General features: G+C 42.0%; 1 protein-coding gene across 1 annotated transcript in view; it reads left to right on the top strand.

Moving 5' to 3' along the window:
* The window catches only part of LOC126281457 (cytochrome P450 6l1-like), a 181373-nt gene that overhangs the window by 98049 nt on the left and 62322 nt on the right, over window positions 1-21002 (top strand). The gene's annotated exons all lie outside the window — the stretch shown is intronic.

Here is a 21002-nt window from a genome sequence, read left to right as displayed (position 1 = left end):
GCGCTCTCCTTGTGTCTCCACACTTGACCCACTCTGCCACACAAAATTCGAGGTGGAGGTCGGCAGTCCGGAGTGGCAACAACAACTTCTTCCTCTCATAATGTTTAGTCTTTATGTGCACGTGCAAGTGTGTGTGTGTGTGTGTGTGTGTGAGAGAGAGAGAGAGAGAGAGAGAGAGAGAGAAAGAGAGAGAGAGAGATAGAGAGATGCTGACAATTGACAAGTAGCTTCGTGTCCAGGTAAGCAATACCATAAACGCAAGTTTTGCCTTTTACTCGTCCCCATTTATATTCCACTTTTCATTCTCTATTACAAGGAGCAGACCGAGCTGTTCGAGATCCTGACCGGTTCTTATTAGCCTATAGCCCCAGCAAGGGGCAGAGGAAATCCCAAATGGGAATCTTTGGGAGGGGACTTACAGTCCTGGGATTCATCTGATATCTGCTGCCAGTATGTGTAACCTACAGGATGGCGCACGAAATGTGTTACCAATTGCTTCTTTCATAATTTACATTAGATATCCCGCTGGGATCTCTATACCAGTACCAGCAGAGCTTGGAAAAACAAATGAGTTACGAAATGACGTGTAATTCACGATACTGCCGCTAGGAGACTAGTACGCAGCAGTGGCTGACAATGGAAGACTGACGACACAGCAACGATCGGCAATTGTGTTACTTTTTCATGAAACGAAAAGCCTTGTTGTGACTCAGAGGCGTTTTCGACAACAGTTTAACACACGATGGGTTCCTTGCAAGAAGACCATCCACAGGTTGTGTGATAAATTTGTACAGGAAGGAACAGTATTGGAAGCGAAGCGACCTCGACCTACCACTGAAAACCCACAAGTGCTTCATGAACGACAACATTATGCTCCAAGGATTACAGCGTGGGCAGCAATCACTGACTTTTTGGACCCTTTTTCTTTGAAGGAACTATGAACAGCGTGCGTTATTTGAGCATGCTTCGCAATAGCTTCATTCCACAGCTTCTTGCTAGTGCCTTGCTCTTCAACACGCAATGGTTCATACAAGATGGAGCAAGGCCACATACTGGAGTTTTTGCACGAGCATTTCGACATGCGGATCATTTCACTCAGGTTTCCGGGTCGCTTCAATGACGGACAAAATTGCCCCCCCCCCCCCCCCAAAAGTCCAGACCTCTATCCGTGTGACTTTTTTCCTTGGATGTACCTAAAGAAAAAATTTTTCCCGAAACGTCCACATGATTTAATGGAGCTCAGAAGACTTATTATTCAAGCTTGCAGTGAAATTACGGAAGACATGTGCCGTAGGGTAATCACCAACTTCAGCGTTCGTTTGAAGGAAGCTAGGAAACGAAATGGTGGACATATTGAGCATATGCTGAGTTACAACAAATCTCCATGGACGGCTCTTCATTGTAGTATATGTTCCTTTCAGATTGTATCGACAATAAAGTTTATATTCAAAAACAAAATGGTAACACATTTCGTGCGCCACCCTGTAGAATTAGATACCCTCGGTAGGTTAAATCGCTTAATAAAGGCAAGGCCTCTGGTCGAGTTGAGTTTACAGTCTTTAGATTTTGGTGATTTGTGTAACTGAAATTCAGTGGATTATTTTTAGTGTTCATTTGGACTACTTAACACTTTTCATAACTGAGTCAGTTGAAACTTTTTACACCAAACAGATATCTCGTCTAAATCATTTTTCAATTAGTTTTGATCATTTGATGATTTTACAAGACGGTAAATGGCAGCGTCATCTGTAAACAATCTAAGAAAGCTGCTCAGATTGTCCCCTATGTCGTTTATGTAGATTAGGAACAGCAGAGGGCCTTTAACATTTCCTTGGGAAATGACTGATATGACTTCTGTTTTACTCAGTGACTTTCAGTCACTCCAACGAACTATAACCTTTCTGGCACGAATTCACGAATCCAGTCACATAACTGAGACCATGTTCAACAGATATCCAATTTAATTAGAAGCAGCTTGTGAAGAACGACATCAAAAGCCTTCTGTAAATCTAGAAATGTGGTTTCAATTTGAGATCCCCCATCGATAGCACTCATTACTTGATGAGGATAAAGAGTTAGTTGCGTTGCACAAGAACGATATTTTCTGAATCCGTGTTGGTTGTTTATCAATAAATCGTTATCTTCGAGGTAATCATAATATTTGAACACAGTATGTGTTCCAAAATCCTACTGCAAATAGACGTTAGTCATATGGGTCTGTAATTCAGCGGATTTGGTTTTTTGGGTATTGATATGATTTATGCAGGTTAATCTTAGGTATTACTGACATGGTTTTCACCAGTACATACGAGGACGGATTGCGCATGTCTGTGCGAAACTGGGGCGGGTTGTTAGTGAGAAATAAAAGCAGTGAGCACATCACGCAGATATTTGGCTTCCGTTAAGGAACGCTAAAATCAGAGGAAACTACTGAAGTTTCGAAAACACGTCTTCACCACAGAATATACTAAAAACTCCATATCCCATTTATGCTTATACATCGTGATTCAGGTAAGCTGTCCGCCTTAGATATTTCCGGACCCGTTTGAAGTATAGCAATTCTGCTTTCGTCCAGATGAAGTGTGAGACAGCTCACACTAAACGATGCATACTCTCTCTTCGTAACTATATTAATTACAAAGATGTCGGTAAAATGGTTCAAATGGCGCTAAGCACTATGGGACTTAATATCTGAGGTCCTCGGTCCCCTAGACTTAGAACTATTTAAACCTAACTAACCTAAGGACATCACACACATCCATACCCGAGGCAGGATTCGAACCTGCGACCGTAGCAGCAGCGCGGTTCCGGACTGAAGCGCCTAGAAGCGCTCGGCCACAGCGGCCTGCAGATGTCGTATCAACATCACGTTCCAAATGGAACTATAGTGGAGACCCGATTAACCAGACTAATTGTTAATGTCAGTCTTTCTGATCATAGAAAATCTGAATAATAGAATGTCTAAAGAAAAGCGACTTTTTATAGTTCACTCTAGGAAGATGACCTCCGTCGATCGTGTATGGTAATCGAATGGTTCAAATGGCTCTGAACACTATGGGACTTAACTTCTAAGGTCATCAGTCCCCTAGAACTTAGAACTACTTAAACTTAATTAACCTAAGGACATAACACAGATCCATGCCCGAGGCAGGATTCGAACCTGCGACCGTAGCGGTCGCGCTGTTCCAGACTGTAACGCCTAGTACCGATCGGCCACCTCGGCCGGCTGTATGGTAATCTTTTAGGTACGTTGTCACATGGTTATTTCATAATGTTACATTTTCGTATGTACATACTGTAACCTCCCAACAGAAAAAATATGTATAACATTCCGTAACCTCGTAATAGTTTATTATTCGGTAACCTCGCAATAATAACGTGACTAACCTCTCAATAAAATTGTGGCTCACTTGTAACCTTTCAATAATTGAATGTGAATTTAAATTGGTAAATTTTGGACGTCATCAGTGCTGCTTCATGGCCCTGAAAGATCATTCTGAATACATTGAAAATTATTACCTCAATGAAGTCGCCGGATAACACGTATACAGGGTGTTACAAAAGCTTTCAGGAAACATTCCTCACACACAAATAAAGAAAAGATGTTATGTGTACATGTGTCTGGAAACGCTTAATTTCCATGTTAGAGCTCATTTTTGTAACACCCTGTATATCTGCTCCTATAAGAAAATTTTCTGGCACAGCCCAGTGCAATGCTGGCCGCTAGATTTGTCATGTATAGAAAGAAACAACTGATTTTTCTTTACGATGATCGGGATGACCATGGATTGGAGAAATTAGTAAATTCTTTAAATTCAGATGAATTATTGTGAAAAAGTTAATTATATAAAAAAGGTTATTATTAAAATATGTTTTGAAACATTTACATAGGACTAGATATAACAATAGTACACATTTAGTTTACAAATTACATATGCGCGCGGCTGTTTTTACCTTATACTACATCGCTTAGGCACCGCCATCGCTCCCCACGACAACCCCAGCTAACTCCATACACACGACTGCTGGCTACTACTTGCTCCTAATGCTACTGACACTGCTCTTACTGCAGCCAACGCTGCTCTCTGATCTGAGATTCTCTAATAGCTTACATATCGCAGGCAGCGCGTGAACAATACATCGAAATTACATCTGCTCGAGTGCGCTAGCAAGAAATTCCTTGTCCGCAGATCGTGGTCGTGCGGTAGCGTTCTCGCTTCCTACGCCCGGGATCCCGGGTTCGATTCCCAGGGGGCCAGGGATTTTCTCTGCCTTGTGATGACTGGGTGTTGTGTGATGTCCTTAGGTTAATTAGGTTTAAGTAGTTCTAAGTTCTAGGGGACTGATGACCATAGATGTTAAGTCCTATAGTGCTCAGAGCCATTTGAACCATTTGAAGAAATTCCTTAGTCATGGTCCTCTTACAATATATATATTCTTTAAATTACTAAAATATTACAACCGTAATAATTAAATACCTATGAAAAGCCGCATAGGATAGTTACTGTAATTTTATTTAGTATATTTGGTAGTTGTCATTACACTGTAACACTTTTTCTCTTCGTTGCTGCCACATCATGAATTCGTTATAATTCGATAAAATCACACTGTTTGGTTTTTGAACCGTGTAAAAGCTATTCCCAGGGCTTGAAATGCTTCCCCATGAGATGCTCCTGCATCATTTTCTGCTTCTAATTATTCTTCTGTTTCATCTTTTGATCTTCGTGGTGTTCGTTTGCGTGCATTATGTTTACAACATTTCGTCATCTGACATAATCTGAAAACCTTGATCATAACCGTCACAACTTTGCCACCCTTTAATCGATGCCGCCACCACTCTCTCGCGTTTTCACGTTTTTAAGCATAGAGGCGTAGCGTTTGGCAACTGTCTTAACCCAAACAATAATGAAACGGAGCGGGAGGGCAGTGCCAGTGCGAAATGTCAGTGCAGGCACGCAGTAGATTACAAAAATATTTACTCGCAGTAGACAAACTGGATAATCTCGAATCCGTATAACCGAGATCCGGATAATTGAGTCTTCACCACTGTGTAGTAATTTCTGCTGACGGTAATTTAGTTCTAACAAGGGAAACAACCCCCCTCAGATTTAGTGGTAAGACGGCTCAGAGGATAGCTCGTCAAAAGCTGAACACAGATCAAGCATGAAGACAAAAAGAAGGCGTATTGAACTGTGAAAAAAGAAGGATAATAGATACAGTCAATGGTCCAAGCTCAAGATTCCCAACGTGGAGCGAAATTTGATTGTTATGGATCCGTTATGTGGTTACGGTATTGGACTGCCAAGTAGGAAACTCATGTTCAGATCTCCACTGTGCCCAATTTTTTTCTCACACAATTATGAACATTCAGTCCGGTCATTGACATGTCTGTTTGCTGCTTTTAAATTTGCGTCTGTATCGTGGTGTAACGTTCGTCTGAAACAGTGAGATGTAAGGAAGAGACCTCCAGACGTACGTATCTCTGCTTGTTCTACACAAGTACCACGAGCTACGAAGTTTTGGCCCTTGAATTCCTTTGTGTAACATTGTTCACATCTGTTTATTTCTTGTTTTCATTTCTTTGAGAGATCTGTGCGGCATCTCGCCTGCTCTCACAATTCATCACATTCACTTGCACAGGTAATACGGTATACTCTCACCACATGACTCATATTCTATAACCAATTTGAACATGGGTTTCCTGCTTTGCAGTCCAACACCGTGACCACATAACCGCGATTCGATCGATGTTGCATATCTCGAGTTTGAACCGTTCCCTGTTACATTTTGCTTCTTTTCTTCACGGTTCAGCGCAATTCCTTGCTGTTTTCATACTTGAACTGTGTTCCGTCTTTGATGGGCTATCCACTAGGCCACTCTACCACTAAATCTGACGGGGTGCGATGGGGAGTTTCCCCTTGTATGAGAGATGAATTTTATGCCGTTTCACTTTTAAAAATATGATTAGTGTTTCGTTATAATTATAGTATCAGGAACTGAGGATGTATCTGCTTGGATTAGGGAATCGATAGTGTCGTATGTGGAAGTTCGTGATTTTATACCAAAATAAGGAAATACAACTGGTCGGATGAGAAGGAAACAATTTTGTGCTACCGCTACCGGTGTAAAAGCGGCACAATGTAAATGCAGCTTTCATGCTGTCTGTGTCATTCACGTGAGCTGAGTGATGGTTAGTTTGAAATGATAAATGCCTGACACAAACAGAAAAATTAGATATATGCTTCTCTACGGAAATTCAGAAGGAATGCACAGAAAAAAATGTATAACGACAAAACGATGTCGAACAAGAACGACAATTTGGTGAATGTGAAAAACATTGTTCTTCTAAGTGCAATGGAATACTAGGCAGTGTGTAAGAAGTAAGCCTACAGTGAGCGAAGTGAACGAAATACTTGTTTTGGCAGCTGTTGCTCGTACATGTACATCTACATCCATACTCCGCAAGCCACCTGACGGTGTGTGGCGGAGGGTACCTTGTGTACCTCTATCGGTTATCCGTTCTATTCCAGTCTCATATTGTTCGTGGAAAGAAAAATTGTCGGTATGCCTCTATGTGGGCTCTAATCTCTCTGATTTCATCCTCGTGGTCTCTTCGTGAGATATACGTAGGAGGGAGCAATATACTGCTTGACTCCTCGCTGAAGGTATGTTCTCGAAACTTCACCAAAAGCCCGTACCGAGCTAATGAGCGTCTCTCCTGCAGAGTCTTCCACTGGAGTTAATCTATCACCTCCGTAACGCTTTCACGATTACTAAATGATCCTGTGACGAAGCGTGCTGTTTTCCGTTGGATCCTCTCTATCTCTTCTATCAACCCTATCTGGTACGGATCCCAGACTGCTGAGCAGTATTCAAGCACTAGGCGAACAGGTGTACTGTAACCTACTTCCTTTGTTTTCGTAGCTGCATCTTTGCTCCAGAGAAACGGAGGGTGCCTCTGCAGTGAGCCAGCTCAGTGTTTTTCTCATTTTCCCGCTAGCAGCTTCCATCCGTATCAGGTGTTCTTCACCGGCATATTAAGTTGTTGTGTTTCAAAAGAGTTGAGGAATTCTGTAGCTCGGTTCTGATCAAAATCACGACAATAGGTTCTTTCTTCGAATAGTCTCGTTATCGATGAAGCTATCTTGACAAATCATGGAAGACTGAAAGTTAGAAATATGGATTTTTGGGCCGGTGAGGATCAGCACTGGCTGAATAAAGTTGAACATCAGAGGCAGTGGCGTGTGAAGTTCTGTTGCGTGGTTATTGAAGTATCCGTGATTGGTCCTTACTCCCCCCCTATGAGGGGAAATACTACTTGAAATAAGTAGATGTTTGTTTGTAGTATGCCCCCCACCCCCACCCCATAAATGATAGACCTTGCCGTTGGTGGGGCGGCTTGCGTGCGGCAGCGATACAGATACCCATACCACAGGTGCAACCACAGCTGAGGGTTACCTGTTGAGAGGCCAGACAAACATGTTGCCCCAGAAGGAGGTCAGCAGCCTTTCTTTAGTTGCTCGGGCAGTGGTCTGGGACTGATCTGGCATTTTAACATCAACCAAAATGGTCTTGCTGTGCTGGTACTGCGAACGGCTGAAAGCAAGGTGAAACTACAGTCATAATAATGCAGAAGTAAAATACTTCCCCTTTCTGATCTTCGAGCAGGGACTACCCATGAGGATATACTTACACGGATAACCACATAAGTATATAGTTCTGGCAATACCGGCCATGACATTCTTCTTCTGTGCGGATGCACACACATTTTCCGAACTCTTACGGAACTTGATCAGAATGTCTTCCACGAGTAATGAGTGTGTTGGGGTGGGACACTACGAATGTAGTGTGTGGACATACAAAGTGAGAATGTGGGTCTCGCGGTAGGCGTGCACGAGATATCACTGCAGTCGCACTCTCCTCTGTGCCCTCAGTGGCTCAAATGGATAGAACGTCTGCCATGTAAGCAGGAGATCCAGGGTTCGAGTCCCGGTCAGGCCACACATTTTCACCTGTCCCCGTCGATATATATCAACCGCCAGCAGCTGAGGGTCTTAATGTATGATTCTAATTTCGACTGATTCACTCATTCTAGATTTCGTATCCGTTAATCGGGCAAGTGGGTTAGAAAATTTAAAAAAGGAAATGGTTAAGATGAAGTTGAATATAGTGGGAATTAGTGAAGTTCGTGGCAGGAAGAACAGGATTTCTGGTCAGCAGTATACAGGGCTATAAATACAAAGTCAATTAGAGGTAATGCAGGACTAGGCTTAATAATTAATAAGAAAATAGGATTGCGGGAAAACTACTATGAACAGCATAGTGAATGCATTATCGTAGCCAAGAGAAACACGAAGCCCACACACAACACAGTAGTACTAGTTTATATGCCAAAAAGCTCTGCAGATGACGAAGAGATTGAAGAAATGAATGAGGAGATAAAAGAAATTATTCAGATAGTTAAGGAGACGGAAATGTAATTGTGACGATCAACTGGAATTCATAGCAGGAAAAGAAAGAGAAAAAAAGTAGTAGGTGAATACGGGCTGGGGGAAAGGAAAGAAAGAAGCAGCCACCTGGTAGAATTTTGCACATATAATAATTTAATCATCGCTAACACTTGTTTTAAGAATCATGGAAGAAGAATGTATACGTGGAGGAGACATGGAGACACCGAAAGGTTTCAGATTCATTACGTAATGGTTAGACAGAGATTTAGGAACCAGATTTAAAATTATAAGAAGTTTCCAGTGGCAGATGTGGACTCTGACTACAATTTATTGATAGAGTGAAGGCTTCATTGGATTTATAATTATACAGAAGTAACACTACTTCGAGAAAGGTTTCCCAGCCACACATTTTTTTAACTGTACATTCAAAAATCAAGAAATTGTAAAAATGTAAGAAATTAAGGAGATGGGATATGGATAAGTTGAAAGAACGAGAGGTTCTTGAGAGTTTCAGAGGGAGCGTTAGGCAATAATTGACTAGTATAGGGAAAAGGAATATAGTAGACGACGAATGGGTAGCCTTGAGAGAAGAAAGAGCGACAGCAGCAGAGGATCAAAGAGATAAAAAGACATGGCTCAGTAGAAATACTGCGATATCACGGGAGGTAATTAATTTTTTCAAGAAAAGAGAAAATACAAAATAAAAATACAGGAAATGAAGCAGGCGAATGGGAATATATCGTCTAATAATGAGACTGACAGAATGTCAAAATGGCTACGAAGGAATGGCTACAGGACAAATGTAAGGATTTAGAAGCATATTTCACCAGAGAAAAGATAGATACCACCTACAGGAAAATTGAAGAGCCCTTTGGAAAAAGAGAAGCAGGTGCATGAACATCAAGAACTCAATTGGGAAACGAATACTAAATTAAGAAACGAAGGCTGAAAGATGGAAAGAGTACATAGAGGCTCTAACCAAAGGAATTTGATGACAATGTGATAGAGGGGGAAGGAGATGAAGATGATATGGGAGATATGATACTGCAAGAAGCATTTGCCAGAACGCTGAAAGACCCAAGTCGGAATGAGGCCCTAGAGTAGGCGACATTCCGTCAGAACTACTGATAGCATAGGAAGAGCCAGCAACGACAAAACTCTTCCACCTGGTGAGCAAGTTGTATGTCACAGGTGACGTATCCTCAGACTTCAAGAAGAATGTAATTATTCCAATTCCAAAGAAAACAGGTGCCGACAGGTGTCAATATTATCGAACTATCAGTTATAAGTCAAGGTTGAAAAAATTTTGACATGAATTCCTTACAGAAGAATGGAAAAACTGGAAGAAACCGATGAGTTTGGATTCTGGAGAAATGTAAGAACCTGCAATTACTTACTAACCATAAAATTTCTCTTAGAAGGTAGATTAAGGAAAGGCAAATTTACATTTATAGTATTTGTAGACTTAGGGTAAGCTTTTGACAATGTTGAATGGAATATTCTCTTTGGAATTATGAAGGTAGCAGGGGTAGCAGGGAGCAAAAGGCCATTCACAACCTGTACAGAAACCAGACGGCAGCTGCAAGAGTCGAAAACAAGAAAGAGTAACAGTGTTTGAGAAGGGAGTGAGGCAGGGTTGTAGCCTTTCTCCTATGGTATTCAATCTCTACATTTAGCAAACAATAAAGGAAACAAAAAAAATTGGAGAAAATTAAAGTTCAGGGAGAAGAAATAAAAACTTAGATATGCCGATGACATTGTAATTCTATCAGAGACTGCAAAGGTCTTGGAAGAGCAGTTGAACGGAATGGACACTGTTTTGAGACGAGGATATGAGAGGAATATCCACAAAAGCAAAACAGGGCGATGGAATGTAGTATTTGTAGAATTAAACCACGTGATGCTAAGAGAGTTAGATCAAGAAACTAGGCACTTAAAGTAGTAGTGAGTTTTGTTATTTGGGCAGCAAAATAAATGATTATGGTCGAAGCAGAAGGATGTAATACGTAGACTGACAATGGCAAGTAAAGCGTTTGTGAAGAAGACAGCCGGCCGGAGTGGCCGAGCGGTTCTAGGCGCTACAGCCTGGAACCGCGCGACGGCTAGGGTCGCAGGTTCGAATCCTGCTTCGGACAAGCATGTGTGTGATGTTCTTAGGTTAGTTAGGTTTAAGTAGTTCTAAGTTCTAGGGGACTGATGACCTAAGAAGTTAAGTCCCATAGTGCTCGGAGCCATGTGAACCATTTTTTTTAAGAAGACAAATTTGTTGACATCGAATACAGATTTAAGTGTTAGGAAGTAGAAATTCTGAAGATATTTGTCTGGTGTACAGCCATGTATGGAAGTGAAACATGAACTGTAAACTGTTTAGCCAAGAAGGGGATAGAAGCTTTTGAATTGTGGTGCTACAGAAGAATGGTGAAGATTATATGGGTAGATGCGTAACTAGTGAGGAGGTACTGACAAGGAGAACTCCCCATCGCAGCCCCCTCAGATTTAGTGGTAAGAGGACCAAGTGGATAGCCCCTCAAAAACTGAACACAGATCAAGCATGAAAACAGGAAGAAGGTGTACTGAACTGCGAAAAAAAGGCCAAATAAAAACGGTGAACGGTCCAAAAGCAAGAAGTCCAATAGAGGGCAGCCTGACGTCGCAATGGCGCTGTGAGCGGTCATGGTGTTGGACTGCCAAGTGGGCAAGCCGTGTTCAAAACATCCTCGTGCCATTTATTTATGTTTCACATTATGAACTGTCCGTCCGGTCATATGAGTCACGTGGTAAGAATACGTAACCGTCGCAAGTAAATGTGATGAATAGTGAGAGTAGGCCTGATACCACATAGATGTCTCACAGAAATGAAAACAAAAAATAAAAAGGGTGTGAACTACGCTACAACAAAGGAATTCAAGGGTCAAGACTTCCAAAGCGATACGCAACTTCAAAAGCGTTAAAAAAGGTTTTGACACAGCACAGAGAAACTGTATGATCGTGATTTCCTCGGGAGTGATTTCATTCACGTTCATACGAACACCTATATCGGACAAGGAGGTATATCTCACTCACTTACCAGTCGTAAAAATTAGGTGCGGCGATAGGCGATTCCTGTTATATAAAAGACACATACTGTCACTAATGCCGTGTATGACATACCAGACGTGTTTTCCGGTTGACGTGTCGCCTTGTCAGCAAAAGTTTGCGGTTCCCATTCGATAGCCACTTCCTCTCGGCTGCTAAAAGGGTATTTGTGCGGAATTAACTGTCGTAGGTCACTCGATGTTAGAAACGGACTTTACGCATCGACACAAACACAAATTTGAAGAAAGTGAACAGGAAAAAAAAAATGGCACGAGGGAGGTTTGAATACGGCTCGCCCACTTTGCAGTCTAACACAGTAACTACTTAACCATAACGCCAGCGCTCTTTTCAGCTACTATATATCGCACGTCTTCTTCTTGGATCATTAGCTGTTTCTATTTCGCTTTTTTTTCACAGTCCAGTACGTCTTCTTACTGTGTTCGTGCTTGACCTGTGTTCAGTTTTTGAAGGGGGTATCCACTGGGCCCTCTTACACCCTGAATATTAGGGGAGAGGGGGTAGGAGGGATGGGGACTTTCCCTTGCCTTTTTAGTAGAACTGAGGAGACACGAAATTTGTGGCAAAACTTGACTAAAACGTTGGAGGGAAATGTGCATGTGGGTGGGGGAAGATAAAAATCGTAGAGGGAGACCAAGAAACGAATACAGTAAGTAGATTCAAACGGATGTAAGTTGCAGTACTTATTCGGAGATGAACAGAGTAGCTTGGAGATTTGCTTCAAACCAGTCTTTGGACTAAAGACTACAAAACAATAACAACATTATGTACCAGCACGGTGGGCGCCTGTCACACTACTCGGTTGTGACTGGGGAAGAGGTTATCGAGCTTTTTCCTGCTCGATGGATAGGACGTGAAGGGGTTTTCAGGCACGCCCGCCTATATGACACAACTGGACTTCTTCCTCTAGGTAAACTCGAACACGAAGTCCGTGCTCATTTCCCAGCGAATCAAGCCGATTTAAAAACATTGCATGTGGAATGACATTGAAGGAAACTCAGCAGTCTGTCCAGTACTGCTTGAACCAGCGACTGCAAACGAGTATTGCAATATTTTGAACATCTAATGACTCAGGGAGGGGAGAGGGGGTGGGACACCGTGCAATATAGTATAGCTTGTTGCAAACTGGCACCGTTGCGAAAGTGTAAATACTGCGGCACGGCTGCAGTGCGCTGTTGACGTTCCAGGTCTTGGAGGTTATCATCCAGTATACTATGCATGTATTTGTTCTGCGACGGTTAATACATTGCGATCGGTGAAATGCATGATCTCCCAGACTTTAAAAAAGGGCAGCTCGTTGATTCTCAGTTAGCTGGAGCATCTGTGATGAAAACGGATCAACTTTTTAACGTTTCACGAGCGACAGAATCTACGGTAATTACAGCAAAAAACAGAACATGGTGAAATATCATCGGCGAAGAGGAATGGTGGACGAAAGCCGAAGTTAACTGACAGGGACCGACGAGCATTAAAAATGACTGTAGGCAGACAATATAAAATTATCACGGCAAAAGTGATTACAGAACTCAAAACGCGCTTGAGTAATGCTCTGTCGACAAAAACAGTACGGCAGGAGCTTCACAAGCCTAAGGTTATTTAATTTAAATACCCGTCTTTTGCAACTGTAATGAGAGTCTTACTAAAACCAAACGCCTTTCGCTTTGTTCTAAATCACCTTCATTTGTCACTATAACAATTTGGTTCTTTTCTGTTACTATTTTGTTTGCTAGGGTCACAAACAGTTCGCACGCTTTATTTCATTACTATAAACAGTATTACTTCTTGTGGTTAGTCACGGTTCTTTTGTTGTTTTCATCATTCTTCCTATTCTTCCACTTATCGTATGCGTCAGATTTTAGCACTCTGCACTTTCAGTAATACTAAGCATATTCATGTTTTTGTGTGTGAAGAACCACTGTTATCTCGCCATTTCGTGTGTTTTATTTTGCTATTACGAGATGTATTCGTCTTCTGTTTTGGTCGTCTCGAAATGGTAAGGTGACAGCAACTCTTTACAACATAAAAACGTAAATATGTTTAGCGTGATGTATGCTCAAATCTAACACATATAAGCGGCAGAGCAGGAAGAATGACGTAAATAAAAAAGGCCGTGATTTACAACAAAAAGTAATATTGTTTACAGTAGTAAATTAAAGCATTCGAACTGTTCATGATCCTAGCAAACAAAACGGTATTGTTACAGTGTCCACTGAAGATAAAGAACAAACCCACATGCGTGTTGTCTTATGAGACTTTCATTGCAGTTGCAAAAGATAGTATTTAACCTGTACAACTTGCATATTTGCAACATCGGAAAAATGAGGTCGAAAAATAAAGGAGAGGACAATAAAAACGGTCTATTCAAAAATGCAAAAATAAGGCATTACAACACAGTGGTGAAGTCAGAATGCATATATGCAAGCGAATGCCTGACATTAAACTATAATTTAGATAAATAAGAAGTACTAGAAAGGCGAATCATAAGGAAAATATTAGGACCACAAAACACAGAAAAAGGTTGGAAATTACGAAGTAATGCTGAAGTATACGAAAATATAGAAAATATTTCAAACGTAATGAGAAAAAGAAGACTCGTGTTTTCTAGATATCTCCTGTATTTCGAATGCAGGACAGTAGAGCAACTAGCAAAATTTTCAAATATTTGTATGGTAACACTTCACAACAAGCTGGGCCATCGATAAAGGATTTAGGAAGAAACATTTAAAATAGAAGAATAAACAACAGAAAACCTTTAGGGAAAAGGTATTGAAAATGGAAGGATTCCAAGATAGGGTAGCTGAAAAAGCTGGTTAAAAATGGTCTGAAGACCTAAAGAAGAAACGTAGTGAACAGCTGAAGATATAATGGAAGAAAATAAAAGAACAAAGAATGAAGAACTGAAATTGGAACGTGGTCCTCAAATGACATATTTGCAGTAAAAAAATTAAAAACAAGTAAAATGAAAAAAAGAGAGAGAACATTTATTGAAGAGCTTCAATTGCGAAACTCTTAATAAAGGAAGCCATTGCAATCCTGTGAAAGGAATGGTGCCACGGCCATAAAAATTGGACACCTGATGACTGGAGGAATGTGGCGTGGTTAGATGAATCATGGTTTATTTTGTTTCCTACTAACGGCCAGGTTTGTGTATGGGGAACCCCAAAAGTAGCCTACGATCCGGCCTACTTGCTTCTTAAAGCCAAGCGTCGGAGAGGGTCATTTATGATTTGGGCAGCTACCTTATATCGTGGTCCTCAGCGGCACCTACATATCATTACCCTCACTGGCTGGATTGCTACAAATGACGTTCTCGATAGTAAAGTGATTACTATGACGAAAATATTGCTGCCAAACACTGCCGTATTCCAAGACTATAATGCGCTCATACACACAGCCAAAAACGTTGAGGTGCGGTTTGTGGAGCACCAGAATATCATCAAACTTTTTCCCTGTCCAGCACAATCGCCAGAACTCAACATCATTGAACCGTTAGCGGGAGTTTTAGAACAGAGAGTGGGGAACTGCTTTCCAGCTCCAACATCGTTGAAACAATTGGCAGATATTTTGGTACTAGAATGGGAGAACATTCCATTGGAAGCTATTCAGACACACTACGAATCTATTCCGCGGAGAACTGCAGCTGTTCTCAAAGCCAATGGTCGCCCACCACCTTATTAATAAAAAAATATTGTGTATATGTCAGGTGTTCACATTCTTTTGTCCGTTCTCCGTGAATGCAGTTTTAAGAAAGTGTTACGACCCAATTCTTTCGTAATGTCGTTTTTTTCTTCTTTTTTTTGCATCTGCTGATGTCAGTTTTCAATGTAAATGTATTTCTGGACATTAAACTAATGATGCGAAGTTATTATTGAACAATCTTTGTACCTGAATTTCCTTGTTTAAAAATTCATTCAATTTTTGAGATGCACTTCTCTTTCAAAGTCCTGAAAAAGCGAAAGCAGAACTGTTACCGTAGTTAACTGTGCACCATTCTTAGATGCCAGGTCCTTTGTCTTCCTGTGGTCAAACCACATGTATCCAAATGAGATTAATAAAAATTTTGCACTAACCTTTTCTCCAATACTCGACTTTTGTGAATAGATTGTCTTAGCTGCGTGAAACGGAGCGCCCATCTACATGACGGTACTATTCCATACAACAACACGGACTTCCGTATAAGATAGCAATCAGTTTAATGTTCCAAACAGATAAACTCCGAGTTATAAATATTGTAATTACTACAGAACTAATAATCTGACTTTTCAGAATTAAGCGCCACTCATTTATAACTACGATATTAGCAGAGGACATTGCTTAAGTTTCTTTTGAAAAAGCAAAGATGGTTCCAATGTTTCTCTAATTAATAAAGCTGTGAAAACAAAGTATGCGTTGGCTAGTGAGGACTTTCTCACAATCCATAGGGGTGAAAACACGATTACGGTATCTTTTAGGGTTCGGGGAATATCTGAGGTGAACACTTTACCCAACTTTCCCTATTGGTATTAATCAGAGACCAAAGTGATAACTAAAGAGCGCTTTCGACAAGTGCAATTTAGTTAGAATGACACACCATCCATCATGAGCCATGCGTTGATTTGCGGTGCATGAATGGAAATATAGAAAAGTGAATCAGAAGTCTATTATGAACAACTCCTCATAGAATACAATTTCCTGTTTAACAGCTGAAAAATCTTCATGTTCGGTTGACATACAACTTGAATACACATTACCTTCAGGAAAAGGACGTACACTAGTGTTATTTCACTTTGTTACTTCATCGTGCTGACGCTTTCCGGATTCTGTGACTCGATTGAAGGCCGGAATTTATATATGCATGTGTGTCAAGGTAGAAGTGGTCCACGTGTTGGTCGTGAGAGTGGCTCAACAGGTTGCATGCGGTGTTGCTATACAGGGATACTGTACGACATTGTTGTTTACTGAAAGCATATAATAGGACGGGATCGATCAAGATACAAGATGGTCAATATGTGTGGAGTCAAACTTCTAAAAGAAAAACAGGTGGATAAACACAAATATAATGTAAAGTAGTGTGAGATGTGAGAGTGGGAAAAATGTGACGCTATGTTACTTTGGAGGTTGCCATCTGGGATGGAAGTCATCATCAGTATCATCAAAAGTGTTCTGCCCAAAGACAAGTTCTTACATGGTAACTCTCCATACTCTTCAGGCCTGAGTAATTAGACCTTCCAAAGCGTATTTTGGAAAGCACTTCCGCCTCAACGGATTTCCGATCCAGTTCTTTTTCCTTGCTCTTATAAGCTGCAGCATACCTCATCTCACCAACACTTTCCAACACCCTTATCCTATTCGCTTTTTCCACCCACCTTATGCTCTCCGTTCTCCCATAATGCACATCTCAAATGCTTCTTGTGTTTTTCATCCTCTCGTCGGCGTGTCCGTTTCCGCCCCGCAGATTGCCAAGTCTTTTCCTTAGACCTGTTTGGATGTAACTCGTTTTGTTCAAAAGGAAAGAAGTCATCAGACACATAAAGAATTACACGAGGAAAATAGTGTCTTTCATTTGAGCAAAATATCATTATGTCACACTTCTTAAGCAACAAATTAAATGCTGGCGATAACACGAAAGGGCTACAGGATGACCTCCAGGTGTTTCCAGCACGTTGTAAGGTTATTGTCACCTGCTTCATCCATCCCTCATGGACTTTAACCAACATAATATAGACCGGAATGCTAGTTCAGGCATTAACAAGCTACTCGCTGTAGTGTTAAACGTCTCTAATCTTCAAAGCACACAGTTTCCTTCATATCTCGCCACAGATAGAAATCTCTGGGACTTAAATTCGAGAAACGGGGGGCCGTTCCACCGGACCTCTACGGCGTATCCATCTCCAGGAAAACTGGATATCCAGGTACCTCCAGACAGCTGTCCTGTAATGAGTTGAGGCACTATCGTGCTGAAAGAAAGTTGTAAATGTCCCGACTTCAGATAGAAGCGAGGACAGCACATCTTCTAACGACTGCCGATGACGTACTGTTACTGTTGGTGTATCCCAAATGAAGAAGAGCCCAACAGTACGAAGACCCTATATTCCACACCAAGCCATAAGTACCTTCGATCGATGTATCTATCCACGTAGGGTTCACATCTGAGCAGTATCTGTGATCCTATTTAGCTATCTGTTCACATAAGAATTAGCTTTGTTCGTAAACAGCACATCATAAGGGAAATGGCTATTTTCGTCCAGCTTACGTGTCACCTATTCTGCAAACTAATAACGACGGTTTGGCTCGTTTTAGAAGAGATACTGCAATATTTGCATTTTGTAAAGGTGCTATTTGCGTGTGACCAAAATTCTCATTATTCAGGTACTTCTAAACCCAAATTCCTGAGAGATGTGATGGGTACAGAGCTGTGGACTCTTAATGATTGATGCCGGAACGGCGGTTGATGACTGATCCGTGGTTGTTTTAAACCGTCAAGTTTTTGGCTTGCTTGCGACAAAATCAGTTTTTGACTATACTTCGTGACAATTTTTTCCAGCGCACTGTGGATAGTGAGTAGTCTGAAATTCTGTGCCATTACGCAGGTACTCCACTCTCGTATCAGGAGGGTCTCGATGAGCTTGGCTCCTGTTAACGCCATCAACTTTCTCTCACCTTTAAGGAAGAAACGTATTTCACAAATGGAAAATAAAACTATGCTCAGACGAAACGCGAAATAGTTTTTCCTTCTGTAATTATCTTTCCGTTTCGGGTTTCCTCTCCCATCTCGTCATTTGGTATTAAATTTATATAATTTATATATATATATATAATTTATACAATTTATCCATATGATTCTGCTTTAGAAGTGTGGTTCCATGCCTATAGGCCACCCTATATTTTGTGCCTGGTATTCTTTCTCTTTTAGTGCTTCAAAGCATCGTTATCGATTTTCCTTACAGGCGTGAATCAATCAGTAACAGCTCGTAGCCGAATAGTTTTCGTTCAGCGAGTTGAACACACAAATCTGCAACGTCAACGTCCAAGGTGTCTCTAGTATACGTCATATTCCTTGCTTTGAGCCAATAGGCTCCCTGCCGCCGTTGGATAAGCAGCTGCCAGCAGAAAGTCGTATACTCCTAGCTCACTCATTTGTTACATAGTTTAATTCTCAATTTCTTTGCGTGTTTTTGGTACTTGCATTATTTAATTCCTAAATTTCAGGCGTATTATAGTATTTGAGAGTTGTAGCATCGCGATTTAGTACCTGAATAGTGTAAAATCGCGTAGTCTCCTTCCGCCGCCAAGCAGTGTGTCAGCAGTGCGCAAGTAGCAGCATTACTGCATTTACTAGGCAACCTTGTATTTTAATAACCGTTTACATTTTGTGTCGATTTGTTTGTGCTCTCTGTAGATTAATTCAGACGTTTTTTGCACAACAGTTTTTAGCATGGTTAGGGACTGCAACTGCTGTGTTCGTATGCAGGCTGAGTTGGCATCCCTTCGCTCCCAGCTTCAGGCAGTGTTGGCTTCGGTCACACAGCTTGAGGCTGTTGCCAATGGGCATCACTGTGGGCGTCCGGATGGGGGTTTGTCGGGGACGGCCAGCTCGTCCCACGTATCTCCCGATCGGACTCACGACTGTGGCTGCCCGGGATACTGCACACATTGAGGCTGATCCCTCACCTGTGGTAGAGTGGGAGGTAGTCTCGAGGTGTGGCAGGGGGCGAAATACATTCCGGAGGGCTGAACGGAAGGCCTCTCCAGTTTGTCTGACTAACCGGTTTCAGGCTCTGTCTCCGGCTGATACTGATGTTCGGCCAGAGATGGCTGCTTGTCCTGTTCCAGAGGGTGCCCCTCAGTCTGCAAGATCCGGGCGGTCGCAGAGGGTGGGCTTACTGGTAGCTGGGAGATCCAACGTCAGGCGCGTAATGGGGCCCCTTAGGGATATGGCAGCAAGAGAGGGGAAGAAAACCAATGTGCACTCCGTGTGCATACCGGGGGGAGTCATTCCAGATGTGGAAAGGGTCCTTCCGGATGCCATGAAGAGTACAGGGTGCACCCATCTGCAGGTGGTCGTTCATGTCGGCACCAAATGATGCGTGTCGCTATGGATCGGAGGAAATCCTCTCTGGCTTCCAGCGGCTATCTGATTTGGTGAAGACTGCCAGTCTCGCTAGCCGGATGAAAGCAGAGCTCACCATCTGCAGCATCGTCGACAGGACTGACAACGGACCTTTGGTACAGAGCCGAGTGGAGGGTCTGAATCAGAGGCAGAGACGGTTCTGTACCGTGTGGGCTGCAGATTCCTCGACTTGCGCCATAGGGTAATGGGGTTTCGGGTTCCACTGGATAGGTCAGGAGTCCACTACACGCAGCAAGCGGCTACACGGGTAGCAGGGATTGTGTGGCGTGAACTGGGCGGTTTTCTTAGGTTAGATGGCCTCGGGCAAGTACAGAAAGGGCAACAGCCTCAAAGGGTGCGGGGCAAAGTCAGGACATGCGGGGACCAAGCAGCAATCGGTATTGTAATTGTAAACTGTCGAAGCTGCATTGCTAAAGTACCGCAACTTCAAGCGCTGATAGAAAGCACCGAAGCTGAAATCGTTATAGGTACAGAAAGCCGGCTGAAGCCAGAGATAAATTCAGCCGAAATTTTTACAAAGTCACAGACGGTGTTTAGAAATGATAGATAGCATGCAACCGGTAGTGGCGTGTTCGTCGCTTTTAGTAGTAGTTTATCCTGTAGAGAAGTAGAAGTGGATAACGGTGTTTAGAAAGGATAGATTGCATGCAACCGGTGGTGGCGTGTTCGTCGCTTTTAGTAGTAGTTTATCCTGTAGAGAAGTAGAAGTGGATAGTTCCTGTGAAATATTATGGGTGGAGGTTACACTCAACAACCAAGCTAGGTTAATAATTGGCTCCTTTTACCGACCTCCGACTCAGCAGCATTAGTGCAGAAAAACTGAGAGAAAATATGGAATACATTGCACATAAATTTTCTCAGCATATTATAGTCTTAGGTGGAGATTTCAATTTACCAGATATAGACAGAGACACTCCGATGTTTAGGCCGGGTGGTAGGGACAGGGCATCGAGTGACATTATACTGTGTGCACTATCCGAAAATTACCTTGAGCAATTAAACAGAGAACCGACTCGTGGAGATAACATCTTGGACCTACTGATAACAAACAGACCCGAACTTTTCGACTCTGTAAGTGCATAACAGGGAATCAGTGATCATAAGGCCGTTGCAGCATCCCTGAATATGGAAGTTAATAGGAATATAAAAAAAAGGGAGGAAGGTTTATCTGTTCAGCAAGAGTAATAGAAGGCAGATTTCAGATTACCAAACAGATCAAAACGAAAGTTTCTGTTCCGACACTGACAATGTTGAGTATTTATGGAAAAAGCTTAAGGCAATTGTAAAATGCGTTTTAGAAAGGTACGTGCCGAGCAAAACTGTGAGGGACTGGAAAACCCCACTGTGGT

Source organism: Schistocerca gregaria, chromosome 7 (genome assembly GCF_023897955.1).
Source record: "Schistocerca gregaria isolate iqSchGreg1 chromosome 7, iqSchGreg1.2, whole genome shotgun sequence".
Taxonomy (NCBI): domain Eukaryota; kingdom Metazoa; phylum Arthropoda; class Insecta; order Orthoptera; family Acrididae; genus Schistocerca; species Schistocerca gregaria.
The sequence above is the reverse complement of the archived record's forward strand: the minus strand, read 5'-3'. Positions and strand labels throughout refer to the sequence as shown.